This window comes from Sciurus vulgaris (genome assembly GCF_902686455.1).
Source record: "Sciurus vulgaris genome assembly, chromosome: 9".
NCBI lineage: Eukaryota > Metazoa > Chordata > Mammalia > Rodentia > Sciuridae > Sciurus > Sciurus vulgaris.
Window position 1 is genome coordinate 144492087 of NC_136469.1, and position 16149 is coordinate 144508235.

A 16149-nucleotide genomic window follows, 5' to 3' on the forward strand; every position below is an offset into this window, starting at 1 on the left:
TCCATTATCTGACTGGAAGGAAGTAGGTACTCCAAAGCGAGGAATGATTTCATGAAGGATGAAGGTAGAGACAGTTATTGCCCTTTTGTTGGAGGTGGGGATGGCTTCAATCCATCCCGAGAAGGTGTCTATCATAACCAATAGGTATTTAGATTTTCTTACTGTGGGCATGTGAGTGAAATCAAGTTGCCAGTCTACCCCTGGAATGGTGCCACGGGCTTGGTGAGTCGGAAAAATGGGGGGGCCTGACAGCTGTAGGATTTGTTCGCAGGCAGACTTCACATGAGGAGGAGAGTTCCTTCAGACATGAGATAGCAGAGGAGGAAAGTTGCAGATGAGTTTTAGCAAATTGTAAGAGTGAAGAAAGGTTGGGGTGAAGCAGACGATGGAGATAGGAAAGTGTTTCCCTGTTGGGGGGTGGTGGAGGCAAAGGATCATGGAGAGCCATAATAGGGGCTGGCATGGACGAGAGGGCAGCCCTTTTAGCCTCCTCATCTGCCTTGTTATTACCTGAAGAGATGAATGATTGATGTATCTGATGGGCTCTGCAATGTACAAGGCCTATAGTTGCTCGGAGACAAACAGCCTCAAGGAGTTTTAGAGTGTAACTAGAGTCAGTGATGGAGTTTCCTTTAGTAGTAAGAAGGCCACTCTTTCCAGATAGCAGCATGAGAGAGGATAATGTGAAAAGCATATTTGGAGTCGGTGTAGACTGTGAGGGATTGTCCCTTTGCGAGGGTGAATACACAGGTAAGGGCAATTAGTTCTGCCTGTTGGTTGGTGGTGTTGTTGGGTAGTGGTCCTGACTCTATTATCTTTTTAAGAGAGACAATGGCATATCCAGCTCGTCGGATCCCTTTATGGAGATAAGAGCTTCCATCAGTGAGCCATATGAAAGTAGGGTTGCATAGAGCCCCTTCCTGGATGTTAGAGGGGCAGGGAAGTAACTCCTCCAGGGTCTCAAGGCAGCTATGGGTTGCAGAAGCATGTATGTTGGAAGGTAGGGGTAAGAGGGTGGCTGGATTTAAAGGAGAGCATGTTAAAGGAAATGGAAGAGTCCTCGATAAGAGCAGTTTGTAAGGCTAACACCTGACACGGTGGTAGCATTTGCAGACCTTTATAAGTAAGAAGCTTAGACAGATGATGAGGTGAGGGCACTTCAGTGGGAGCCCCAAAAGAGAGTTTCTTTGATTCCTGAATCAAGACAAATGCTGCTGCTAATACTCTAAGACATGGCACCCAGCCCCTTATAGTGGGGTCTAACCTCTTTGACAGGTATGCTATTGGTCCAAAAGTGGGACCAAACATATGTCCTAAGACCCCCAGGGTGAACCCACTTTTCTCAGAGACAAACAGAATAGTTTGGTTAAGTCAGGGAGGTGTAGGGCTGGGGCTTGAAGAAGGGCTTTCCTTAAGATCTGGAAAGGGGCTTTCACTGTGTTGAGGAGAGGTTCAGTGGGAGTACCCTTTGAAGCCTCATATAGGGGAGCTGCCAGGATGGAAAAATTGGGGACCCAGGATCGTAAATATCCTGCTAATCCCAAAAGGAAAAGGATTTCTTCCTTGGTGGATGGAGTGGGCATGTCCTGTATTAATGCTTTTCTCTCTACAGTGATGGCCTTAAATCCAGGTGAGAGATTGACACCTAAGTAAACAAACTGAGGCTGGAAAAGTTGCACTTTTGCTGGAGAAACCCTATAACCCCTGTCAGCCAGAAAGTTTAAAAGCTTAATTGTGTCCCTTTGGGAGTCCTCAAGAGAGGGACTACATAGAAGAAGATCATCAACATACTGTAAGAGAAAGGAGGAAACAAATGTAAGAGAGGCAAGATCCTGAGATAACATTTGGCCAAAGAGATGGGGGCTGTCTCGGAATCCCTGTGGGAGAACTGTCCAGGTCAGCTGAGAAGAAGCTCGAGTGAAAGGGTCAGTCCAAGTAAAAGCAAAGAGATCCTGTGAATCAGGGTGAAGTGGGATAGTAAAAATTGCATCCTTCAAATCTAGCACTGAAAAGTATGTGGTGGAAGAAGGGATAGAAGAAAGCAGGGTGTAAGGATTGGATACAATGGGAAAGATGGGGACCACTGTGGAGTTAATGATGCGGAGGTCTTGCACTAGATGGTAAGATCCATTAGGTTTCCTAACAGCCAGGATGGGAGTGTTATAAGGTGAGTTGGCAGGGCACAGGAAGCCTTTCTGCCTTAAATCCTGGATGATTGGTTGAAGTCCTATAAGGCTCCTTTGGGGAAGGGGATATTGGGCCTGGGCTGGGTAGGATATTGGGTCTTTTAGATGAATGAGTACAGGTGAGCATTTAGCTACAGAGGGTGTATGAGTGTCCCAGACCTTGGGGTCAACCAGAGAGGGAGGAAGGGGATATGAGGACTCTGTTTGAGCTGTATATTCCTGCAGAGTCATAAGGAGAAGAATGGCAGAGGAGTCTTGGCAAAGGCGCATGGTGGGTGAGAAGGAAATAGAGGCACCCAATTTGGTTAGAATGTCCCTTCCCAGAAGGGGAATGGGACATGAAGGAATCATTAAAAAGGAATGAGTAAAGCCAATTTGTCCTATATGGCAGCTTATGGGAGGGGTTTGTAAGAGGTTATATGGTTTTCCCTCTACCCCGACAATAGAGGATTTGGCAGGCGAAGTGGGTCCCCAAAACTCCCGCAGCACTGAGAAGGTGGCTCCAGTGTCTATAAGGAAAGGGATCTGCCTGCCTGCCACCGTAAGGGTCACCTGGGGCTCCTGAGTAGTGATGATCGTCGGGTGCAGAAGTCCCAGGCCCCTTCATTCATCCATTGCCAATCCCAGCAAGTTGCTGGAGGGAGGGGCCAAGGATGACCTGGCACTTCTCTGAGCACCAGGGCAATCCATTGCCCAATGTCCCAGTTGGTGGCACATCTTGGACAAGGACTTGGGGGCTGCCGGGGATTGGGGCAGGCTCATGCCCAGTGGCCCTCTTGCCTGCACTTGAGGCATAAGCTTGGAGGTCTTCTGGGAGCTTGGGTGCCCCTAGCGGTGGACAGTTGGGCAGGTCTAGCTGGCTGAAAGACTTTGGCCAGCATCTGCTATTTTAATTTTTGTTTTTTTTTCTTCCCTTCTGTTATAAACCTTGAATGCCACTGCTAGAACCTGTGGCTGTGGGGTAAGGGGCCCCCTATCCAACTGCCTCAATTTAACCTTTATGTCAGGGTAACTTTGGGAAAAGTAGTAAGTCATCAGTAGCTGCCGTCCCTCCGTGGCTTCAGGATTCTGGTTAGTACCTGAGCATGGCCTCTGTAAAGCGGCTTAGAAATGCTGATGGGTTTTCATCTCTGTCCTGTATTACTTCCTTAAGTTTATCATAGTTATGGGTTTAATAGCAGCCTTTCGTAGACCTGCAAGGATGCAGGTTTGAAACCTATCCTGCTGTAGACGCCCAGCCTCGGTATTCCATAGGGGCTCCCTATCTGGTACCGCTTCAGCCCCAATGGGGTGGGTTGGGGTCGATTGATGAATCTCATCTGCATAATTGCGCACCTGTTCCCAGACTCTCCTGCTCTCCTCAGGGTGTTGGACATGATCATGTAAATGTCATGCCAGGTAAGGTTATAAGACTGGGTAAGGTACTGAAATTCCTTAATAAAGGTTGCAGGGTTGGAGGTGAAGGAACCTAGCCGCTTCTCTATTTGAGACAGATCGGACAGTGAAAAGGGGACATTGACTCTGATTACTCCCTCCGTGCCAGCCACCTCCTGTAAAGGAGCTAGGACATGTGCAGGAGACTGCGTGGTGGGGGGACTTGGTGGGCTGAATGGAGGAGCGGAAGGAGAAACGGAATGAGGCCAAGGAGAGGAATGGACAGGGGCTTCTGCAGTAGGAGGCCTGTGAGGAGATGACGCATCAGCTGGATCAAACTCAGAAGAGAGAGAAGGGTTAAAAGGGGGAGGAGAAGCCAAGAGAACGTGTTCAGGATTTTGAGGAGAGCAGAGATTAGGTTTAGCCTGAAAGAAAGGAAAAACACGAAGGGGAAGAGTCTCTTTCCATTCACCAGGTCACCCACATATGTACTTAATTATACCTAGTACAAAGCTAGAATTTAGGGTGTCATAAATAGACCATTCTGACTTACTATCTAAAGGACAGTTTAGCTCTAATTCAGGGAACAGGTGAAGGTATTTGAGATTGTTTAATAAACATCTCAGGGGGGAGTTTGCTGGGGTGGAAGTCCTAGATCCCATGGCGAAGACTGAGACCCAACTAAGTTAGTGATCAATGGTGCCCCACAACCATGTGTTAGGCAATGAGATGGTAGTACAATGACCTGGTCGTCACACAGTACCAGTGTCTACCAGGCATTAGCCGAGAGAGTCTGAGGACCTGGCCAGGATTTCGAGCGAGATGAAAAAAAATATAAGATGAGCCTCAAACCCTAAGAATCTCAGCACCATGAAATCAGGAATCCACCCAGCAAATAGGACTAACTATAGGGACCAACTGTAATTTTGAAAGTCGTGGCTGGAGGCACCCCCACACCTCAGCAGTCTTGAGAGCCCCGGATATTCAACAGCTGCTTCTCAGATCAGCTGAGATATGTTTAAGTGGTCTAGGGGACCTGCCTAAGGGGAACTCACCAATTTGGAGTCCCGTGTTGCATGCAGAAAACTGGGCATCCAGGTAAATGGAAGGTGAGCCTCTATCCATGGGCGCTGGGGCTACTGGATGGGATTCCGCTTGCTTAGTTAGCAGAAGGAGCCATCCTGGGTTTCAGCACCAGATGTAAGGGGAAAAAATGCAGCTCAGGTTGGGATCCACGGCAGTGATTATAGCCGCCACTGCATACTCCCGAGATGTAAGGCAGCCGCTGCTGCACGATCCCGCTGAACTGCTGCTTGCTCGCTTGGCTCAGTTGTGGCTCGCCAATAGCTCCCAGAAAAAATGTTCCACAGACTCGAGGTCTCACGCAAGAGACTTTATTTATGCGGACAATTAGCACATCCGCTCAGGGCAAAAAGAAGGGGCAAAAAAGAGAAAGATGGCATGTGGCTTCTCCCAGATATTGGAATCTCGTGGGCTGGAAGGAACCAATAGGGGAGGAGAATTCTTGCAAGCTGACTGATGAACCAATAGCATGTTAGGACGTAATGTGGGAAGCAGGAAAATGGCGGCAGCGTAAGCCGGAAATTCCTGTAATGTAAGAGGCGGGCAGAGCGCAGATGGACAGGTGATGGGGAGGCCGGAAACTCCTGTAACGGGAGAGGCAGGCGGCTTTATACATTACAATTACAGAGCTCCTAAACTTCTTAGCTGACAGGGGTTCAAAGAATTATGCCATCAACAGGTTTAGTACTTAGGATTGCAACTGTCTCAAGGAACTCACAAGCTAGGACAGGAAAAATAACCACCATAGTGTTAGGTCAGAAATTAGGCAACTGTCGGGGGCAAAGCTGAGCGGCTGGAACAAAGACCAGCCCGCCAAAGGTGACCAGAAAGTTCGCAGCAAGGTGGATGGAAAGTTCCACTGACCCTTCACACCCACCTGTCACTTAACAGGACCCCCTCCCATCCCAGTCTATAAAATCCCTGGGCAGGGGCTGGGGAGATAGCTCAGTCGGTAGAGTGTTTGCCTTGTAAGCGCAAAGCCCTGGGTTTGATCCCCAGCACCCCCCAAAAAAACAAAAAACAAAAAACCAAAAAACCCTAGGCAGCCAGGGCTATGCGTGATTTTCTCCCGGTCCCCCGAGGGTCTGGGAATTTCGCCCAAGAACCAAATTCCAATAAAGCTTGCTTCGGTCACTTTCTGTCCCATTTTATTTGGCTGCTAACTATGCCTGCCAAGCCTGCCAAGTTTACATTTGGTCCCGCTGTTGAGCCCGTCCGAGCTTACGTTTGGTGCTGAAACCTGGGAGGGGGTTTTTTGGGCTCCCCCACCTCGGGGATGAGACCCACCCCTCCTCAGAACCAGGAGATTCTGTTCTGTCCCGCTCAGCTCTGCTCCATCCTGCGCGGTACATTCCCTGGTTTTCCCCATACGCCGTTCCAATTTGTACCCTCCGTTCTGCAGGAGGTCTGTTCGTGGGTGCCCCTCAGGCCTTGACCCTGCTCCGTCTGGGCTCTGGTTGTTGTGAAGATGTTTCAACCTCCAGTCAGCCCCCCGTTTATTCTGTTTTTGGGCCCCTGAGAGTCGAGAGACGTCCTGGCTTTCGGCCCGCCCACTGTTCTCTGGTGCACAGGAGTCAGAACTGGGACGCCTCTTCTGATTCTGGCATAACTGTCCAGGTGAAATTGGGTGGCTAATGGGAATTACTGGGAGCGCATTGGACCCCAAAACTCCAAATTACGGCTATCTCCACTGTAATTTTACTAAACTGGGACTTTCCAAAGACTTAAGCCGTAAGCGGCTAGTTTTTTATTCAAGCCTCTGTATGTTTTAGATCTCAAGATGGCCACCAAAATGTACTCGCAACCATTCCCAAGCTTTCTTTTTGGAATTTGGCGCTCACGCTGCTCCTTCTTCTACCTGCTCCACTACCCGCATTCTCCTCCCCTGCGCGGTCCCAAACCCCAATCGCCTCCATACTCTGGCCAGGACTCCACCTCCTCTTCCTGTCCTCCTCCGGCCGAAAAACCCGCCCCCTCCTCCTGCGGATGCAGCTCCTCCCCCCTTCCTCCTCGGAGCCCTCCCACTTCCCCTCCCACCTCCTCCTTTGGAATGTCTCTCTGCCTAGTCTGTTCCCTCCTCCCCCATCAGCACTAACATGCAACTTTATCAGACTCTCCCGCTGCCTAACCCAAAGCTTCTTTATCCTCTCCGGGAAATAGCTAGTGCAAAAGGGTTATGTGAATCTAAGTTCCATTCTCATTTAGGGTCTTTCTCTGCTGATTCCTCTACTTATATTAAGGAATTTGAGTATCTTTTCCAAACTTATAGTCTTAATATCCTTTCTTCCACTCACAGTATCCAACAGGCTGACCAAGCCCATTTAACAGACATAACTACCCACGGGAGCAGGTTCCAATAACCGTACCAAGCTGGAACTATCAGGAAGGCCAGCAGGGCCACCATCACTGTGCTTACATGGTCCAATACCTGATAGCAGCCATGCCAGCAGTCTCCAATAAGGTGGCAAACTTTGATACACTGAGGGAAATTACTCAGAATCCAGAGAGAATCCAGCTGTTTCTTAACAGCCTTACAGAGGCCCTTACTAGATATACTAAACTGAACCCTAAATCTCCCTCTGTTGCTACAGTGCTAGCAACCCACTTCATTTCTCAATCAGCCCCTGATATAACATAAAAGCTCAAATGAGCTGAGGAGGGCCCTCAAACCCCTATCCGAGATCTGGTGAAAATGGCCTTTAAAGTCAGTAATGCCAAAAAAGTCAGCCAAATTGGCCAGGCAAGCTCGTTTACAGAAGAAGGTGACTGCTCCACTCCCAAGCCTTGGTAACTACCCTGCAGCCTGCGGCTCCAGTGAGAGCTTCAAAGGGGACCAGCAACCCCCTCCGCCAGGGGCCTGCTTCAAGTGCAGACGGAAGGTCACAGCCCCCCACCAGGCCGTGTCCCACCTGCAAACAAGCGGGACACTGGAAGAGTTACTGCCCTGTGGCTGGTCCCTCCCCAGCGTCTCTACGCAGAGGTGTGGCCAGCCAGGCGCTCCCTTCCCAGAAGACTGAAGGAGCCTGGAATCGAGGACCCCCACAACCCTAGCCAGGCCCAGGGTAAAAGCTCCAGGTAGTGGGTAAGTCCGTAATTTTCCTTGTGGACATGGGGCCACCTATTCTGTCTTGCCTGCCCACTGTAAGTCTTTATTTCCTTCCCAGGTTTCGGTTATGGGAATTGACAGAAAACCCTCCTTCCCAAGCAGAATAGCTAAATTAGCCTGTGCCCGAGGGACATCCTTGTATACACTCACTCCTAGTTATTCCCTCCTGTTCAGTCCCCCTCCTAGGAAGAGATGTTCTTTAACCCCTAGGATCCACCCTACAGCTTCTTCCCAGGCACACTGCTAGTGCTCACCTTCCTTTACCTCTGCTTCATACATTCTCTAGCGCTCCCACACCACCTATCCTACTGTTGCCCCCAGACCTAGTCGACCCCCAAGTCTGGGACACTTCCAAGCCAGTCATAGCCTCCCACCACAAGCCAGTCCTTATCCAACTGAGACCTCAAGCTAAATTTCCCCTCATGTCCCCAGTTTCCAATTTCCCGTACTCACAGGGAAGGACTTAAACCCATTATAGACCAGTTGCTTACTCAGGGACTCCTTATCCCTACTGACTCCCCTGTAACACCCCCATACTGCCAGTACGTAAACCCTCAGGTACCTATCGCTTGGTCCAGGACCTCCGTCTAATTAATGAGGCAGTTATTCCCATCCACCCTGTGGTTCCTAACCCTTACACCCTTCTTCCCCACATCCCCCCTTCTACCACCCACTTCACAATCCTGAATCTCAAAGATGCGTTCTTTACAGTTCCCCTCCACCCTGACTCCTATTACCTCCTTGCCTTCACATGGGAGGATCCCACATCCTTTAGGTCTCAACAGCTGACATGGACAGTTTTACCCCAAGGCCTCCGGGACAGTCCTCACCTTTTTGGGCAAGTCTTAGCTCAGGATTTGGCTACTTGTGATTTGGGAAGTAACACACTCCTGCAATATGTGGATAACCTCGTCCTATGCAGCCCATCCCTCAAGGCCTCCTGGACTCACTCTGCCCAGCTCCTTAACTACCTGGGGTCTCGAGGCTGTTGAGTCTCTCCAACCAAAGCCCAGCTCACCACCCCTTCAGTCACATATTTGGACATACTCCTCACCCCTACCTATAAGAGGCTCACAACGGACAGAATCCAAGCCCTGTGTGACTTACAGCCACCAGAAACAGCAGATTACATTCTCTCCTTCCTGGGTTTAACTGGTTTTTTCAGACACTGGGTTCCTAATTTTGCACTCCTTGCCAAACCCCTATATCAGACAGCAAAGGAGATTCCACATAGGCCCCTTACCTCCCCCGAGATGATAGCTCTTTTTTACAAGCTCAGGGATGCTCTTATATCTTCCCCTGCTCTCTCCCCAACCCTAACTGTCCTTTCCACTTCTTCGGGGATGAAAAGCAGGGTGTTACCACTGGCCTCCAGTGGCATCTCTCCAAGCAGCTTGACTCTACGGTTTGTGGGTGGCTACCATGTCTCCGAGCACTGGCGACAGCAGCTGAATTAACTAAGGAAGCTCTAAAACTCACCCTACTTCAACCAATAACTGTTTTCCACCCATCAACTGCAGAACCTTTTAAACCACAAATCCCTTCCACTCCCTCAGGTGCTAAAAACACCGCGTTCACCTCGTGAAGACCTCTTCAATTACCCACTCCCCTCACCTGACCTACCCGTTTTTGTAGATGGCAGTTCTGTGCTGGGTCCTGATGGACGCTGTAGAGCTGCTTTACGCAGATGTCACCAGCACCTCAGTTTCTTCCTGAAAGGCCGAACTCTTTGCTCTGATCAGGGCTCTAATTTTATCCAAAGGTAAACAAGTCAACATCTACACAGGTTCCAAATATGCCTTCCTGATTGCTCACTCACATTGGGCTATATGGAAGGAGAGTAAATTTTTCGCCACAAAGTGCTCACTAGATAGGAAAGAAAAACAGAAGGTTCTAAATATGGGAATGTAGTCAGTAAAAAGTAAAAGAATGATTCTAAGTAAGAAAGTTCTTGCATGATGGAATATATGAGGGTCAAAGTAAGTGCTAAGAAAATCTGTGTAAGTAAAGGGCAAATTTCAACAAGTTTGCATATAACTAAGTGGGTTATATGTATGTGAGACAGGCTGTGGCCTGTACCTGGGAGTGTTCCTGTGCAGGGACACAAGATGCCTGGCTGCTGTGGCAGTACCCTCTCTGGGGAGGCTCTGTGCAGGAATCCTATCAGCTCTGACATTCATCTCAGGCACACAGCTCTCGGGCAGGAAGGAATTCCTTTGCCAGATAACGTGTTTCCTCAGCTCCCTTCTCTGGTTCCTGCCTGCCTTACAGTAACTTTGGACAGTGGACTTCCATGAAAGCAACACAGAGCCGCTAACATTGCACATTGCAGCTGTGAAAAGTTGCATAGATGTCCTAGTCTTTGTAACTTTCCTGAAAACAAAGAATAATGCTTACATAATCTTTAACCTGATAATAAGACATATATAAAGATCACTGACGTAACTCTTTAGAACTCCATTTCCATCAGAGAACAGAGTTCCATCTGATCTCCGCTTAATCTTCAAAATCTGTGATTTGTGAAGAGCCCCCGCCTTATCTGAAATAAGGCTCTGCCTCACCTGGCTGCATGTTAGAATGCCTCCAAAATAAGCCAGACTTTAATTCATTTAAAGTTGTGTTCAAAAGTTTGATGTTTGCTGTAAAGAGTACTGTGATCTCAAACAGGGGATATAATGAATACCTCAGCCAGAATTCAGGATACCTATTGCACAAACTGAATGTTTTACTGTTGGTGATTCCATTTTGTATTTTCCTTGTAAACTCTGTTGCCTGATTAATTTTTGCAGAAGTATTGCTTCAAGAGCAAACACTGTAAATTAACTTGAAATAGTAAGGCATCACCGATAGAACAGATAATGTAAACCCCAATTAGATAAAAGGGGGTAAATAACTGTAAAGTCATAGACATTAAAGCCCAGCAGTCTTACTTTATTACTGGTGAGACTAACTTGCTGGATGGATGAGATCAAATTTAGAAATTGAGATTAATACAGAGGCCAAGAAAAGTCAGTAACAGGCCAATTTGACCAGCTTAATCTTAGACACTTAACAAAACAGTTAAAATCTAAATATAGCCATTCTTTGGCATTTAAGAGAAACAATAGTTAAATGCAACCTAAGATGTACACTTGTGTTAACCTCCATAAACAAATAAAGACTGGGAGCTACGAGAGAGAAATTCTTAGGCAGATGTACCTGCTAACCATCAAGAGAGACTGCCAGAATCAGGAGTTTTTAGTGAGTTTAAGGCCTACAGATCCTCCTAAACTACATAGGTAGGCTTAATCTATGCTTGCTAGTATGATTATCTAGCCCTAAGTCACAGGAATGTAGAGATCTCTACTAAACAGGTTATACCAACAAGAGGACTTAATTATGCAGTCACTGCCAATCAAAAGCTAGAACAGCAACTCCAGAAGGCAGTAGAGGCATCTGTTGCCCTGCTGACATCCCTGCAAAGATGAATAACATTTATTGCTCAAGTTTCCCTGCAGAACCATCGAGCACTCAATCTGACAGCAGACAAAGGGGAAATGTGCCTCTTCCTAAAAAAGAATGCTGTTGCTGCATCAATTAAACGGGTCCAATGAAAGCAACGTCGAAACTCTCAGACATCTAAATAAAAGACTGAAGCAAGAAGAATCAAATGACCCCTGGCCAGGGTGGCTGAACTCCACTCTTGTCACCTGGCTGACCCCCACCCTTACTCCACTATTTGTGATAGGATTTCTGCTAATAATTGCCCCCTGTCTTCTCAGGTTTTCCCGGAACCACATAAGTGAGGTTGCCAGGGTGACCTACAACCAGATGCTCCTACACTCTTATAGTCACCTCCCCACCAACCTAGAACCCAAACCTTTTTCTCCCCATGACGCCCCCTAACATGCAGGAAGTAGCCAGACAGACTCCGGCGCCTTATATCACCAAAAAGGTCGGGATGTTAGGTTGGAAATTAGGCGACTGTAGGGGGCACAGCTGAGCGGCTGGAACAAAGACCAGCCCACCAAAGGTGACCAGAAAGTTCACAGCAAGGTGGATGGAAAGTTCCACTGACCCTTCACACCCACCTGTCACTCAACAGGACCTCCTCCCATTCTAGTCTATAAAAACCCTGGGCAGCCAGGGCCACGTGCAATTTTCTCCGGGTCCCTATACCCCCGGGGGTCTGGGAATTTCGCCCGAGAGCCAAATTCCAATAAAGCTTGCTTCGGCCACTTTCTGTCCCATTTTATTTGTCTGCTAACTGTGCCTGCCTAGACCCGCTGAGTTTACATTTGGTCCCGCCATCGAGCCCATCCGAGCTTACATAGTGTAAGGGATCCCACGAAAACTACACTGGACACGGGAAATCACATAAGGGAGTTTATTAAGCAAAGTGTCTCCCTGCAGGGTAAGAGAGAAAATGAGAGGAAAAGAAAGGGAATGAGAAAGGGTGCGCGCTAGAGAGAGTGGAAAAGCGAGGAGGATAGAGAAAGTGAGTAGGAGAGAGAGAAGCATGAGAAAAGATGGTGGGGTAGCTACCATGAAGCAGTTGAATTCCACCGGGCTAACAGGGGACCAATATCAGAGAAGGACACTTGCAAGCTGACTGATGAACCAATAGCTAGCCAGGATGTTCACAGATTGACCAGTGGTTGGGAGGTGGGGAAAATGGCTGCACCAGAAAGATCAGCTTTGTATTACATTCCCCCATTTCTGTTTTTATAAGAAAATCTTTTGTTCTCCAGTTCTTTCTGAAACCTTCTCTCCCCTTCCTGCCTAAGTGACTGGGGCTGGTTTTGCAGGTGAGATGTAAAAAGTCCATTCTCCTTCCAGACTTCCAGAGGCAGATGGTTTCCATGGACTTCATTTCCTCAATAGGGAAATCATCCCCTATTTCTACATTAACTGCCTGTCCCCAATTCTGGCTTCATTCACCCCTCTAATTTTAGGAACTCCTTCACTGCTGTAGGGAAAGGGCATGATGATCAATCTGGCTTCTTCGAGCTGGAGGAGGCAGCGTGGGGCAAGCAGTTTGGAGTTCCCTTTTTAGAAATTGGGTCAATTGAGGGATCCATGGTAGAAGTCCAGTTGGGGAAGAGCAGGTTGTAAAGGCATCTGGGGATGGGAGCTTCTATGAGAGAAGAACAAAAAGACATGAGTACTGAAATGAGATTGATAACAATATAAATGTTGCAGAATCTGGAACATGTCAATGAATATCATAAAGATGACAGAAGTCAATAATTCCTCACCAGGGGGTGGAAGAACTGAGAAGTTATTCCCATAAAAAGGCCTAGCAAAGGCTGGAGAGGACAAGGCCTTTATTTTGGAACTTTAACATTGTCCAGGTTATCAGAAATGTAAACACGACATTTAGTAGAGATCTCTATACTTCTGTTACTAGCAAACATAGATTAAGCCTATTTGTGTCTGTAGGCCTTAAACTGACTAAAACTTCTGACTCTGGCAGTCTCTCTTGATAGTTATCAGGCATATTTGCCTAAGAATCTCTCTTTTGTAGCTTTTAGTCTTTATTCTAGTGGGCTAACACAAGTGTACATCTTAAGTTACATTTAAGTATTATTTCTTTTAAATGCCCAAGAATGGCTATATTTTGGTTTTAACTGTTTTGCTAGGTATTTAAGATCAAGCTGGTCAAAGTGACCTGTTCCTGTCAAAGAGTCAGCTGAGTTCCCACAGGGGTCACTCATAGAGAACTTAAGAGCAGCTTCTTAGCTCCATTACTGCCATTGGTTAGGCAGGGTCTCTTCCATGAGGTGGCTTCCCTTGAAAGCACCAGGAATGTCTCCCTTTTTCCTTGAACCCTCCTCTGCAGCAGGTGCACTGAGTGGCTTTTCCTCTAGTGGCCTCATCAATCTCTTGATCAGGAGGTTGTGTGACCCAGAGTTGCAAAGCTCCTTGGAGAAGTCCTCTTGTTCCCTGGGTTCAGGCTGACTTTGAGGGCAAGACCCAAATACGGACTTTTCTTGACCTCTGTATTTAATCTCAATATCTAAGTTTGATCTTAACCATCAAGCAAGTCAGTCTCACCAGTCATAAAGCAAGAGTTCTGGGCTTTAACTTCAATGTCTATGACTTTACAGTTATTTACCCCCTTTTATCTAATTGGGGTATACATTATCTGTCCTATAGGTGATGGCTTACTATTCCAAGTTAATTTACGGTGTTCGCTCTTGAAGCAGTACTTCTGCAAAATATTGATCAGGCAACAATTAGAGTTTACAAGGAAAATACAAAATGGAATCACCAACAGTAAAACATTCAGTTTGTGCAATAGGTATCTTGAATTTTGGCTGAGTTATTCATTATATGCCCTATTTGAGATCACAGTACTCTTTACAGCAAACATCAAACTTTTGAACCCAACTTTAAATGAGTTAAAGTCTGGCTTACTTTGGAGTCATTCTAATGTGCAGCAGGGTTGTGAGGCAGAGCATTATCTCAGGTGAGCCGGGGCTTTTAGCTCTGTTTTCTGATGGAAATGCAGATCTAAAGAGTTATGACAGCAATCTTTATATATGTGCAATGTTAGGTTCCAAAGTTACTGTAAGGTGGGCAGAACCAGAGAAGGGAGCTGATGAAACACTGGTTATCTAGCAAAAGAATTCCTTCCTGCCCAAGAGCTGTGTGCCTGAGATCAATGTACTGCCACAGCAGTTAGGCATCTTGTTCCCCTGCACAGGAGCACTCCCAGGCACCAGGTATGCCACAGTCATGAGGTCAGAGACTCCAAACTCAGTCACTATTGTCCCATTTTTGCTACTGTGCATTACACTCTTTCTTAAATGTCATTTTAAGAAGTTTACATATATTGACTCCTGAGTCTATATGAACATTAGTTAACACAATTTAACATTATATCTGAAACATGAATTAAAGAAAGGCTGAGAGAGCTTTTAAGTTTCCTTTTGTGTGGCAAAGTGGTAAAATGCTTTCCTGCTTAACCTTTAAACAAATCAGGCTCTCGATAACTTTTAGAAATACATTTAACAAATTTTACATATACCCTATTGATGACAGGTCCTATATAGTGTAAGCTTGGACGGGCTCGGCGGGCTTAACAGTGAGACCAAATGTAAACTCAGTGGGCTTGGTGGGCACAGTTAGCAGCCAAATAAAATGGGACAGAAAGTGGCCGAAGCAAGCTTTATTGGAATTTGGCTCTCGGGCGAAATTCCCAGACCCCCAGGGGTATAGGGACCCGGAGAAAATCACACGTGGCCCTGGCTGCCCAGGGTTTTTATAGACTATGATGGGAGGGGGTCCTGTTGAGTGACAAGTGGGTGTGAAGGGTCAGTGGAACTTTCTATCCACCTTGCTGCGAACTTTCTGGTCACCTTTGGTGGGCTGGTCTTTGTTCTGGCTGCTCAGCTGTACCCCCTACAGTCGCCTAATGTCCGACCTAACATATAGAACATTAAATGGTTTGTTTACCATTACAGACAAGTTTAATTTGAAGAATAGCAGCTTGATAAATTTTGTGCTTTAAAAGCTTGTATGCCTGGAAAATATGAACACATTTAATATACAAAGAATAATGTTTGGAATAACTTTGTAAATTAATCAGATGTCTCTAACAAACACGTTTGAGTAATCCCATACATGTCAACTCTAATTCACTCATCTTATTGTAAAAAAAAAAAGATATCAGACAAGTGTAAAAAAAACCAAGATTTCAGACAAGTGTAAACAGTATTTGCTGTCTCTTTCCTGTTGAAGAAAAGTCCTAGAAAAATTGATGTTAGACATTTTATAAACATTAACATTTTATGGGCTGGGGATATAGCTCAGTTTGTATAGTGCTTGCCTTGCAAGCACAAGGCCCTGGGTTCAATCCCCAGCACCACAAAAAAAAAAAAAAAAAAAAAAAAAAAAAAAAAAAAAAAAATTATTAGTTTGACCACCTAGAGACTTGTGAGTTAATTTTAAAGACATTTTAGTTCTATTAGTTTACCCAATTTAAATTGAGCCTTTTTATTTTTTATTTTATTTTTTTGCGGTGCTGGGGATCGAACCCAGGGCCTTGTGCTTGCAAGGCAAGCACTCTACTGGCTGAGCTATCTCCCCAGCCCAAATTGAACCTTTTTAAATCATGTGAATTAAAAATATTTGGATCCATTTTTAAAATTTTGATTTTTATGTGCACTCATATTTAACACAAAAGCAAAGGCTTTGTAATGCTTATCTCCATTGCAATGTAACAGATGTTCAAAAATAACTCTGGTGCTGGATAAAAAGAACTGATCAAAAATCAACCTAGGTTTGTAGGATCAAAATTTTGAGCTCAAAAATATAGCACTTAAGAAAAACAAAAGTTCTAGAAGAAAAATGATAATGGCCATTAATTATAGCATGAGAAAATGAGAAAGAGGTGAAAGGGAGAGAAAAAGTATT